Source organism: Equus asinus, chromosome 8 (genome assembly GCF_041296235.1).
Source record: "Equus asinus isolate D_3611 breed Donkey chromosome 8, EquAss-T2T_v2, whole genome shotgun sequence".
Lineage (NCBI taxonomy): Eukaryota > Metazoa > Chordata > Mammalia > Perissodactyla > Equidae > Equus > Equus asinus.
The window spans coordinates 13,079,464-13,092,241 of NC_091797.1; positions in this window are offsets into that span (position 1 = coordinate 13,079,464).

The following is a 12,778-nucleotide window of genomic DNA, read 5'->3' on the forward strand; positions in this document are numbered from 1 at the left end:
AAAAGGTCATGGCCCTAAACCACCTAGAATTTGGCAAGAGCCATTCTCCAATCTTACGAATTCTGTCTGTTTTCTTGTTCTAGTCTTCTCTTTGCTAATTGAAACCTTGTCTCTGTAACTTCTAAGCCTACCTCTTCAGGGGATTCTGTTCCATAATTTAGAAAATGCTTTTGATTAGGTATAAAACAAATAGTAACTTTCTTTGTTCAGAGAATGAGAAAAAGGAGGACATATTACCTGCTCAACTATTATTTGTGCAAATTCCATCTTGGAGGAGATTTTGCCTCCGTTGTTCAGCTGCTCTAGTTTGGGGATTACCTTGTTAATTTGCTTGGAGATTTTATGCTGATTGTTGATTTTTAAATATAAGTAGATAAAGTTATTGGCACCATTGAATGTTTTAAAAATTGTTTTTTCTCTGCCCTCTAATGACACTGAGTCACACAGCTCCACATAGCTGCAAAAGAAGCGGGGAAATAGAGGCCTTATTCTAGGTGGCCGTGTGCCCAGCTAAGGGCTGGAGAGTGTTGATGCTGAGGGAAAGAGGGAAGACAGATGCTAATGGAGGTGAGGGGCAGCCTCAGCCACAATCCAGTCTCTCCCTCTTTAGCCCTCTCTTCATCCGAACTCCCAAATTTTCCAGATCAAACAGGTTTCCTCTCTCAAAAAAGCATGAGTCCTACAAGCTGGCAGAGAAAACTAGAAACTCCAAAGTCTCCATTACTATCGTTGCTTTGGCCATGGCACGTGTCATAGTTGAGCACATCCTGCCGACCCACTGCCCCAGAATGCCCTAGCTTGAGCCGTGAGGAGACTGCTCTCCAGGTGCACCCTCACGGGCTCAGCCATGTTTCCCAAGGCAGAGCGCCACGCTAGCATGGCCAGGTCCTGATGGGCATTACCCCCATTCCCACGCTGCTCCGGAGCCGGCCTCCTCTTGTGCGGGCCAGTGGCCAGACCTCCTCTTCCCTCCTGCTGGGTTCGTCTCTGGGCCCTTGTCCTGTTCAGTCAGCTTTACCTGTTACAAGTTTTCAAGGTCAGCATTGCAAGAAGCAAATTTCCATCAAGCCCTTCAAACTGCAGTGAAACCGTGTGGCCATTAGGTGGACAACAATGCCTTGTTAATGATCCCGCTGTCTAAAGACGCTCCAGAGCAGGAGTCGCAAACCTGGGGCCTGTGCTTTAGTTTTGTTACCATGGAGAGGCTAAAAAAACTTAGTTTTAAACATTTAGACGGTAGGATGTTTCACATGAAAAACGGAATTTTCTACTTGTCTTGCAATTAGAATCTGTACATACTGGGCCTGAATTTCTGGCATGGCAACAGATAATTAAAACAGTGTTTCTTAGGACCTGGGGATAATAAACGCATTTGAAAATGCAGGCCCTGAAATTGTCGAGCAGTGTCCAGGGAGAGGTGGGTCACACAGGTAACCCAGGTGTGCTCAACTAACTGTAAAAGATCATCCTAAAAGTAAAAGCCAAACTTAAAATTCTCCCTGAGGACTCATGGACTCCCCAGAATGCATTGCAATCTCCTCCCACCTCCCCCTGGAGAAACACACCCGACTGGAGTCCTGACCCGGTTCACCTGGCCGACTCCTCCCAATTCTTCAGGACCTTCCCAAACACGATCTCCTGGGCCGAAACATCACCAGCTGCCTCAGGCCATGTCCCTGTGTCTCTCTTACACTCGATATCAGTTAGTCTCTCTCTGATTAGGTGATCATCATTCATTGGTCTCCACAATTGGACTGAGAGCAATTTCAGGCGGAAAGATAATAATTTATAGTGTATTCCTAGCATCTGAGCCATAGTAGCTGATTAATGCTTATTTAATAGTATATCATCCTTCAGGTGTCATATTAGATACCATTTCTATAAAGAAACCTTTCCAGACTCAAGCAAGTTTACCAGAACCCCTGTTATGTCTCTCAAAATATGGTGGGCTTCTCACTCGCAGCACCCGTTACAGCGGTAGTGGGTTGTCTGGGGAGATTTATTCGTTTGCCATCGCCTTCCCCACCAGAGCCATGTGGCTGGACCCAGATCTTCCTGTTCCTCTATGACTTCACCCCTCTGCCTAGTACGGTGCCGGCAGCTACTCTCATGTGGTTGGACGGCTCATTTAGAACTGTTGGGGTCATGCGTATCTAGCATAACGGCTCTGCAGCTGGCCCTGTGCTCCTGTTCACTGTCACCTATCTGTGTCTCTAAGTTCCATGAGGAGGCGCCCAGGCCTCCTTTGCCTACCATTGTGGGTCCAGTCCAGCGCCTCATTCAGTGCCTGTGTGTATGGGGGACTACCTGTGCCCCACTTGACACCCTCTCAGCCCACCTCCTACTCTGGCCACTACCACAGCAGCAGGTCTGTGCAAACTTCCCCCCATCTTATGCAGGTGTAATCTGTGGATACCTTACCTGGGCCCAAGCACAGACCTCTCCCTTCCTGCCCGGTGCTCCTCTGGCCCAGGGTGTGGATCCTGGGAATACCACTTGACTCACAAGCATGCATAAGCCAGAGAGCAGGGTTAATGCCTGCGGGGCCACCCTTGGCCAATGTGGACAGTCATGAGGTACCACTTCAGAAAGCTTCTCAGGAGGTCCAGGGGCTTGGGGCACGGTGGCTCATGGTGCTGAGCAACTCCTAATGCGTCCTGTTCTGTCGTTCCCTCTTTCCTTTTTCAGTCCCCTGGTCTTTCACTCCTGCTCCCTGGGGTCACTTCCCAGACAAAACACCTATCCTAGACTCGGCCTTCAGGGAAATCCAGGCGAAGACATGATGCCACGAATTTTTGTTGAATGAATGAACAAGTGAATGAATAAAACTTTCATCATTTTAAATACATTAGCATAACCGAGTCTCCAAAAATATCACTAATGATTATTTGTACTTGGTATGGCTCCTGAGAACAGAACTACCTCCAACAGGTAAAAGACTTTATCCCAAAGAACATCTCTAAAGGAATTCACTTATTAAAGAGCAAGAAGGGAATGGTGATTGCCAGGGGCCGGGGGAGGGGGAGAGGGGGGTTAATTTTTAATGAGTCAGAGTTTCAGTTTGGGAAGACGAAAAAGTTCTGGAGATGGATGGTAGGCATGGTTGCACAACAATGTGAAGATACTTAATGCCACTGAACTGTACATGTTAAAATGCTAAATTTTATTTTATGTATATTTTACCATAATAAAAAATTATAAGTATGATATGATTGTAATGATAAAAAACCACAATGGACATGAACAAATACTAGCAGGAAATAAATACAAATGTTGATAATGTTGTGATCTAAAGGTGGGATTTTGAAATATATACTTGCTAGCTTCCAAACTTTCTCTGCCATTGTTGCACCGCATTTCTAACCTAATAGTGGTGATGACTAATGCTCTTGTTCTGGAGATGACCCCAAAAGATTAATATACATATTTTAGCTGACATGAAATTCTGAGTACCAGAGGAGACTTATTAACTAGACTGCCAGTCTTTAATAATGCTGATTTAATGACGACCTTGGGGAATTTTGTTTTGTTCTGTTCAATTTCTCATTAGTCAGGACTTAATTTTGACAGGTGATAGAAATTAGACCATAACCATTGTATGGCTTGTTTTTATAATGGATATGCTGACAACATTTATTATCCTCTTATATAAAATGCGAACATTAAAGGTAGTTGTACTTTCACTTTTTATGAAAATAAGGCTAAACTATTAGTTATCTCCTTAAGCTCCTTATTGCCTCCCATTTTTATGATTATTATATATTTTGTTCTCATGGATTCTACGTTCATATCGGTGCTCCTTGTTTAAGGTGACCACACTTTGCTCCTCCATGATTGCGGACTTAACTAAGTCTATTTATCCTTGAATATGGCCCAAAATTTAGTGATCAGTGCATGATACTCTATGAAACACTCCACATGCATCCAGCTACTTCTAGAACACAGAATTCTGGGATTCCAACCCAATTTCATCACAGCCACAATTTCTGTGTTCTTGGGCAAGTTACTTTGTTTATGAAGTTATGTTCATTATTTTGTTTACTTTATTTTGTTTATGACTGACTTTTTGGGAATATTATGAGGTAAAATAATGAGTCAGAAATCCCTAAGAATTACTATATGCATTTTTCCAAAGTTATTCTGTAGAACACCTGTGCCACAGGATAGTCCCATGAAAACAAATTTTGGGGTCAAATACAGATGAGAAAACAACTACATATTTATCTTCCTCTTAGAGATCAACAATGCTCAATAGCGTTTTAAAAACTCTGAGAAGTCCTTCACTAAAAAAAGCAACAGTAATTTATCTTTGCTGATAAAAGTATATATAACTGACTACTGAAATTTTCTTTTATGTAACATCAGTTTTAACATCCCTTGGAACAAAGGTTGTACAGAACATAGTCTGGGAGATATTTGGTTTTACGTAAATAAAAGTTGCTAATTCTAGAAAAAGGGAAAAAAGGCAAGAGGATCTTGGTGCAGCAGAGAATCACCTGTCATTGCAAAACTAGAAGTGGTTAGGTGACTGCTTGCTGAGGATGTTCTAGTCTAATCTCCCACCCTAAGAAGTCACTTTTATAAAGTTGCTTCTAATTTCAAAATGGTACCACAAGAAAATGGACCCTGATGTAAAGCTCTTCATGGCAAACTCAGTTGCCTCCAGTGACTCGGCAGAAATGAGCAAAACCATCGAGGGGTAGGTAAGCGTGTGGCAAACCAGGTGGGAGCGGTGGGAACTGAAAAGTAGGGGACACAAGCCCTATCTAAAGGGTGCAGTCACCACTCAGCTCCAGCCGCTGTTCCCACATAGTCACACAAGCCCAGTATTGCTAGATTATGTGGTTATTCAGGAAAAGCCAAAAACATAGACTTCTTTGGAAACCCCCTTATTTTAAAATATTAGCTCAGTAAAATAAAAAATAAAAACCCCAGAAAGACCAAAAAAAACCCATTTCGGCAGGCCACATTTGGGCCAGGACAATAGTTTTGGGTCCTCTGGTGTTCAGAAAGGAGCACTCCTCCCCTACCTGGTCCAAGACTGAGAGGACTTTGGAATTCCTGCACCACGTTTTCATCAGTTTGCCTGCATCCTGACTCATCAGGCCCGCTTGCTGTGCCTGTCTTCTTGACTGCTTAGGAGCCAGCTTCACTGGAGAGTGTGAAAATGCATCCATGGAGTGAGGCCAGGAAGGGACCACCTATATAGAAAGAGCATGGGGTTCACGATAAGGAACCGATAATATCTTTTTTTGCTCATCATGTTCTTTCCAGCTCTTTTCCACATAGCAAGGAGTCACTGTCGCCTGAGAGAACTCGGAGACAGCCATCACGCTTTCAGAACATAATTTTAATAAATTCTTCTATTTAGAAGTAACTTTTGCAATTTAAAGCTATTTTAAGACAACATATAATTGATCCCAACTTGCCTAAACACAAGCCACTAAGGTTTCAAGATCCGATGATTGCAGGCCTTCTTAAAAAGAAAAGAAAAAGGAGCAGGAGTAAAAAATGATTGCTAAAACTTTACCAAAAAGCACCATATCTTTCCTTTCAGCGTCTATAAATCTTCCATAATGATATAGCTCTTGACCACAGTGAGACAAAGGAGAAATATTTTAACTGAGTCCAAGCTCAGACAAATAGCTGGATGGGTGAAAAGCAGCCCAGCGTAGCACAGAACCATCACTTATCTAAGGAAATGAGGGAAGGGGACTTTTTAGTCTTTTCATTACCTTTTTAAGGTGGTTTAACAATACAACCAATGAGAAAGATGAGAAATGAATCTTAAGGGCCTTGTTTCAATCTTAATTCCAGAGTTAGTGGGTCATTCATGCAGGCAAATGAGCCACCCCTAGAGTGACAAACTTTCTTGAGAGCTGACCACGTTCCAGGCACCATGCTGGAGACAGAGATAATTTTTAAAAATGGACATTACAAGCACCTTGTCCTCCAGGATCTCACAGGCCAGGAAGGAGAAAACCACATTATCATAATGCGGTAAGAGCCACTGAGACCATGGCATTACAGGAACATGAGCCAAGACACCAAACACAGTGTGGGATGGGGCAGGGGAGGCGGAGACAGGCCGGCCAGGGAAGGAGCTGGTGAGAAGAAGGTAACTGAGGGAGAAGATAGACCATTCAAAACTTCTTCATAAAGTTATATGATTTTAACTCAATGTGACCACAGGAACTTTGTGGTCAGGAAAGCAAGTTCTCTGAATCAGACGCTTCTACAATTCAGAAAGGTTGACTCTTCAGTGGTGCTCCCCTAAATGAGAGCTGGTCCTCAGCTTTCCTATGTAGACTGTTTTTATTATTTGATATCTGAAAGCAACCCTCAGTGACTATACACTTACAATCATTGGAGAACCATGCTCCGTGTTTTGAAAACTACATCATACTTTTAGAAATGCTTGCAGTGAATGTGGTTTCTCCTCGACAAGTGTGTCTTTATACCAAAACAGTACTGCCACCTTTAAAATGTCATAACAGAGCATGTGGCTTGCAAGTGTCCACTTACGTCAGGAACCTCTTAGCTATATTGAGCCCAGCCCAAGCACAACTGGCATTTCTAGATGCTATTGGGAGAGGCTGTATGAATTCACTGAATTAGCTGCAGTTTCACTGCACTGATTGACCCCACGTTTGTTTTCCAAAAGGGTTTGGTGGGACCTATGACACATCTGTGCTGTTGGGCTGGACTTATTTTAGCCAGTGCTTCCCACTTAAAACCTAGGTGTTTGAAATAATAAAACATATCCCTCTGTTTCACCTTGAAAAGGCAATGCTTCATGTTTATTATCTGAAAATTCTTGGCAACCAGACTCTCCTCGCTCTGCCCGTCACATTTGTTTTGCCGAGTCACTAACAGCTCTTCTTACGGGCAAAGATTACTACTCCCACAATAAGATGAGGGACAGCATTTATTGTCCCCTGTGACCAATCCCTGAGCCAGTCCTTCTTGGAGAAGACAAATAGATTAATATTGGTGTGACCTGGTGTCAGCTGACGTCTCTAAGCTTTTTTGATATTTTAATAAAATTGGCTTGACCTTTCTAAGTCACAGCCATTGGGAAGTTCTGAACCCTCATCAGGATTTCTGGAAATTACCTAGGGCCTTAGGCTATAGTCTGTCACCTCTGACTCCAACTTACTGCTCTGTTGAACTCTCTCTCACAGCGCAGCTCCACAGCTCACTTGTCTTCTCTGCTCTGGGCCAACCTGGGTGACTTTTCATTGATTTCCACTGAAAACACCCATCCAGGGCATTTATATATAGCAGACGTCACTGAGACTTTTGTGCCATGAAGAGTATTCACAGCGCAGAAATGCAAACTGCTGACAATGGATCCTTCGGCACCCTTGCTATTATGGGTCCTGGCCATCAGAAATTCCTCACTGGCTCCTTTTGTCCCACAGACTACAGCTTCTTGTAATGTAGCTCAGCCCTCTGTCTCCCTCAAGAATCCCAGTATTTTCATGCTTCCCTGTTTTCCAGACTGCCTGCTCTCAGCTTCTCTCCCTCAGTTCCCCTCACTGTACTATGCAGAGGAGCCGAGCTCCTGAGCTCGTCAACCAAGTAAGTAAAGGGGAAAGGAATCAACTGAGAGGTACAGGGCAGCTCACAGAAGCACTGCTGGGTGGTCAGAGAAACAGGCCAGGAAAAGGACAGGAGCAATGAAGGCCCTGCAGCCAGAGCCGGAGCCAAGAGCTCCAGACACTACAGCTGCCCCGCGGAACAGTGGAAGCCACAGCTTGATGTCCAGCCCTGGACCCAGAGGCCACCACTGGCCCCACTGCTAGGGCTGCTCCTGCAAATGAGATGTGGCTGACACTGCTCAGCCAGTGCCACCCCCATGCCAGAACGGCTGCCTCTCTGCCCCGCTTCTTTGCATCATTAGCTCCAGTTTGTAGTCTGGGGTGCAGGCATCTGATGAGCCATGCCCATGTTTTGTGTCCGTCCATGCCACAGCTGCAAAGAAGCCTGAAAAATCAAGCATCTGGCTTTTTGACTTCTATGGTGGGGGACAGACTCTGCTTCGCACCCAACTTCATAGGGTAGGAAAGTGCACAACCTTTGGAAAGGTGTTTAGATGTCCAGCAGCTGGAAGTAAAAACTGTTCACTTCACCTTTCAACTGCCTATTTGTCTCCTGGCCTTTCTGGCTCTGTACTGTCCATAGACCTGCACTGTCCAGGCACCTGCACTGTCCATGCACCTGCACTGTCCATAGACCTGCACTGTCCATGCACCTGCACTGTCCATAGACCTGCACTGTCCATGCACCTGCACTGTCCATGCACCTGCACTGTCCATAGACCTGCACTGTCCATAGACCTGCACTGTCCATGCACCTGCACTGTCCATAGACATGCACTGTCCATGCACCTGCACTGTCCATAGACATGCACTGTCCATGCACCTGCACTGTCCATAGACATGCACTGTCCATGCACCTGCACTGTCCATAGACCTGCACTGTCCATGCACCTGCACTGTCCATAGACATGCACTGTCCATGCACCTGCACTGTCCATGCACCTGCACTGTCCATGCACCTGCACTGTCCATAGACATGCACTGTCCATGCACCTGCACTGTCCATAGACATGCACTGTCCATGCACCTGCACTGTCCATAGACATGCACTGTCCATGCACCTGCACTGTCCATAGACATGCACTGTCCATGCACCTGCACTGTCCATAGACATGCACTGTCCATGCACCTGCACTGTCCATGCACCTGCACTGTCCATAGACATGCACTGTCCATGCACCTGCACTGTCCGTACACCTGCACTGTCCATGCACCTGCACTGTCCATAGACCTGCAGTATCTAATACTAGCTATTGGGCACTTGAATTAGGGCTAATCCAAATTTCAGCACTTGAAATGTGCTGAAAGTATAAAAGGCCAGATTTTGAAGACTTATTATGTATTTAAAATGTAAAATATCTCATTAATAATTTTATGTTGATTACCAATATTATTGTTATATTGAGTTCAATATATTAAAATTAATTTTCCCTGTTTTTACTTTTTTTAGTGCAACTCCTAGAAAATTTAAAGTTACATATGTGACTCATATAATGTTTATATTATGCTGCTCTGCAGACTGAAATGCACCTATAATTTTCAGTCAATTACTACATAACCCATTCCACACCTAGAGATCCATACCACAAAATGAGAAGAAACCTTTGAGACCAAATAGGGACAGTTATACTTCTAAGAATACTCTTATAAAATTCCCTTGCATGAACAAAAAAATCTATATTTAGCAATTTTCTGAATTAAGTAATCAATTAATTAGCCAATTATTGAGCACTACTATGTGCCAAACACTGTGTTGTTGACTGCAACTAGAGCTATGAACAAATCAGACACAGCCACTGCTTTCATGCAAAGTGAAGTGGTCAGGAGCATGGACTCTGATGATGTGGGTACAAATTATGGCTCCATCCCTTACCAGCTGTGTGCTCTGGGATAAGTTAAAACTGCTTCAGTTTTCTTATCTGTAAAACAGAAATCCTTAGTGGATAAAGATGTTTTGAGGATTAAATTAGTTTATATAGGAAAAACACATAGAAGGGTATTGTATTAGTTACCTACTGCTGCATAATTTAGCAACTTAAAACAACATATATTTATTATCTCACAGTTTTTGTGGGTCAGGGATCCAGGCAGAGCTCAACTAGGTCCTCTACTTTAGGGTCTTTCACAAGGCTGCAATTGATGTTAGCCAGGGCTGGGGTCTCATCTGAAGGCTCCACTGGGGAAGGATCCATTTCCAAGTTCACCCAGTGGTGGTTGGCAGGATTCAACTCTTTTGGGGATGTTGGACTAAGGGTATCATTTCCTAGCTGGCTCTTCCTTGCCTGGACATCTCAAACATGGCACTGGGCTTCATCAAAGCCAACAAGGGAGAAAATCTGCTATTAAGACAGAAGTCAGAATCTCTTGTAATCATAGAAACCACATCCCCTCGACTTCGAGTTATTCTATTGTTTAAAAGCAAGTTACTCAAACTTAGGAGATAATATAAGGCTATGAATTCCAGGAGGCAGAGGTCATTTAGGGTCATCTTAGAAGCTACCTACCACAGGTACTTGGTCCAGAATAAATAATAATACACACACTAGCTTTTGTTATTTATGGCATTTATAGTCCAATGAGAAGTTGTTGAGCTGTAACATGGGAGAGGAATTAGAAGACATTGCAGGAGCACAGAACCTGGGCTGAAGTTTCAAGCAAAGACTTTTAGAGTAAGTGATATTTAAACTAAAATTCAAAGGATGAGCTAGGAATTCACTAGGCAAAAAAGAGGGAAAAGATCACTCAGGCAGTTGGAATAGCAAGTATAAGACCTTAAGGCAGGAGAGTGAGTGTAGTCTATTTGAAGCACTTAGAGAGGACTGGTTTTGCAGGCAAAGATTTCAGAGGTAGACAGGGACCAGGTGGCTGAAATGCACTGGAAGCCGGAGAAGGATCTGGGACTTTATCCTGAGGAAATGGAAAGCTTTTGAATTTTCTGCAGAGGAGTTTCAGGATCAGATCTGAAAAGATCACTTTGGCTACACTGTGTGGAGGATGGATTGGAAGGGAGCAAGAGTGGACAGAGGAACACCATTTAGAATGATTTTGCAATGGTCCAGGTGAGAGGTGACGATGACTTGGACCGGTATGGTAGCAGTGGGAGAGAAATTACAGACATGTTATAACAGAGCATGGTGATTAGTCAGGCATGGAGATGAGAGGGCAGGGTGGCGAGGAAGAGGTAAATATGACCCCAGACTTACCCTTGAAGGAACTGGGTGAGGGGTGGCTCGTTTACTACCAAAGGGAATATTGTAAGAGGAACATATTTTGGGGGAATGGATGACTTTAGTCTTGGAAATAATAAGTGAAAGGGGCCTGTGAGATATCCAAAGATGTATGAGCTCATCTGCCAGATATCTTGAGGGTGGAAGAGAGTCTAGGACAGATCTGAAGCACTTTAATCTTCAAGAGTTCGGTAGAAGATCTTCCTCTAGGAAAGGAGAATAAGAAGAAACAACCAGAGCAACTGGAGAAAACCCAAAACCAACGGGAAACGGGCATTTTTAGTAGGAATGATGGGTCAACTGTGGGTAATACCTCTGAATGGTCAAGAACTGGCAGATGTCCAAAAAAACTAGTGACTCAGGGTTATTTATGACCTTGGCAAAAGCACCTCAGTAGAAGGGCAGACAGGGAAGCCTGGTTGGACTGAGTTGAGGGGAAAATGGAAAGCAATAAGACAGAGGCAGCAGGTGTAAAGATATACAATACATCCAAGAAGTTTGCCTGCAAAGTAGAGGGAAATATGGCATTAACTGGAAGGGAATATGGACTGAACTGAAAGTTTTGTTTGTTGCATTTGTTTTTTAAATAGGAAAGGTCGTGTACTCAAATGGTGGGGGCTGGCAGATATAGAGGGGCTGTTACAGGAAAGTGGGGAGAAGTAGAGCAGGGTTCCTGAACAGGTGGTTTTGTCTGTAATCCAAAGCACTAGTGGAGGGGTTTAGAAGGAGGGCTGTTCCATTTTAACAAGGCAAAGAAGGAAAGGTTGGAGACATCTTCCCCGTAGCTTTGTGGATTTGGTGTTGGAACATTGAGTGCATTCTGATGGAATGGCTTCCATCACCTTTTTAACAAATCCTTTCCCTTCAAATGTTGAGTAGCCAAGCATTCTGAATCTTTGCTACTCAAACAGTGGTCCTTGGACCAGCAGCATCAGCACTGCCTGTGAGAAAGGCAGACTCTTGGACCCCACCACAGACCTACCTTACCAGAATCAATATTTAACAAGGTCCCCAGGTAATTCCTGTGTACACTGAAGTTTGAGAAGCAGTATTTACATAACTTCCTATTGGTGGTAGGAATTGAGAACCAGCTAAATTATCAGAGCTAGACTCTACAGCAGATAGCTATCCCTTGGGGACCATGAGTTATTGTGCAACTATTCTTTCAGCTATAAAAGCTTTTTAAAAACACACTTGTTTTTGCTGGAGAATCTCTGTGAATTGCCATAAGAGAAAATAAGTAAAGAGCAAAATATCACAATACTTTTCATCTTTGTATTTTACTGTATTGTCAGTATTTTTTTTTTCATTCAACAAATATTTATTGAGTACCTACTATATACTAGGCATTGTCTTAGTTCTGGGGTTATAGTAATAAACAAGAAAAATTCTCTGCCCTCAGGACATTTTCCTCCTTACTCAGCACAGTTTTATGGTTTGCCATTATATTCATTCACTCACTCATTTACTTATTCAGTTAATAGACAATTATTCATCATCTACTATGTGCCAGGCATTGTTGTAGGCATTTGGGATCCATTAGTGACCAAAACAAGTACAGATCCCTGTCCTCATGGTGCTTACATTTGAGTTGGGTCTGTGGCATAGGGTAGGGAGAGGTTGGTGTAGGAGAGATAGGGACCAACAGTGGAAACAAATAAATTACCCACCCTACAAAACCCTTTCTCCAGTTAAATCCCACTCTCTGGCTTCTCTGCAGCTGAACGTGGCATCAGAAAAACACACAAGCATACTGACAGATCTCAGATCGTCCACCAGTCATGGCTGTTGACCTCGAGTGGCGTCCTGCCATGCTATCCTGCCTGGCAATCCTAGCCCACATTCTCTCTCACTCCTCCAGACAATCTGATACCTTCTCCTCTGTCCTCAAACCGCCAATACCACACACTCTACCCCAGTCTTTCTGATAACTTACCTAATATTTTC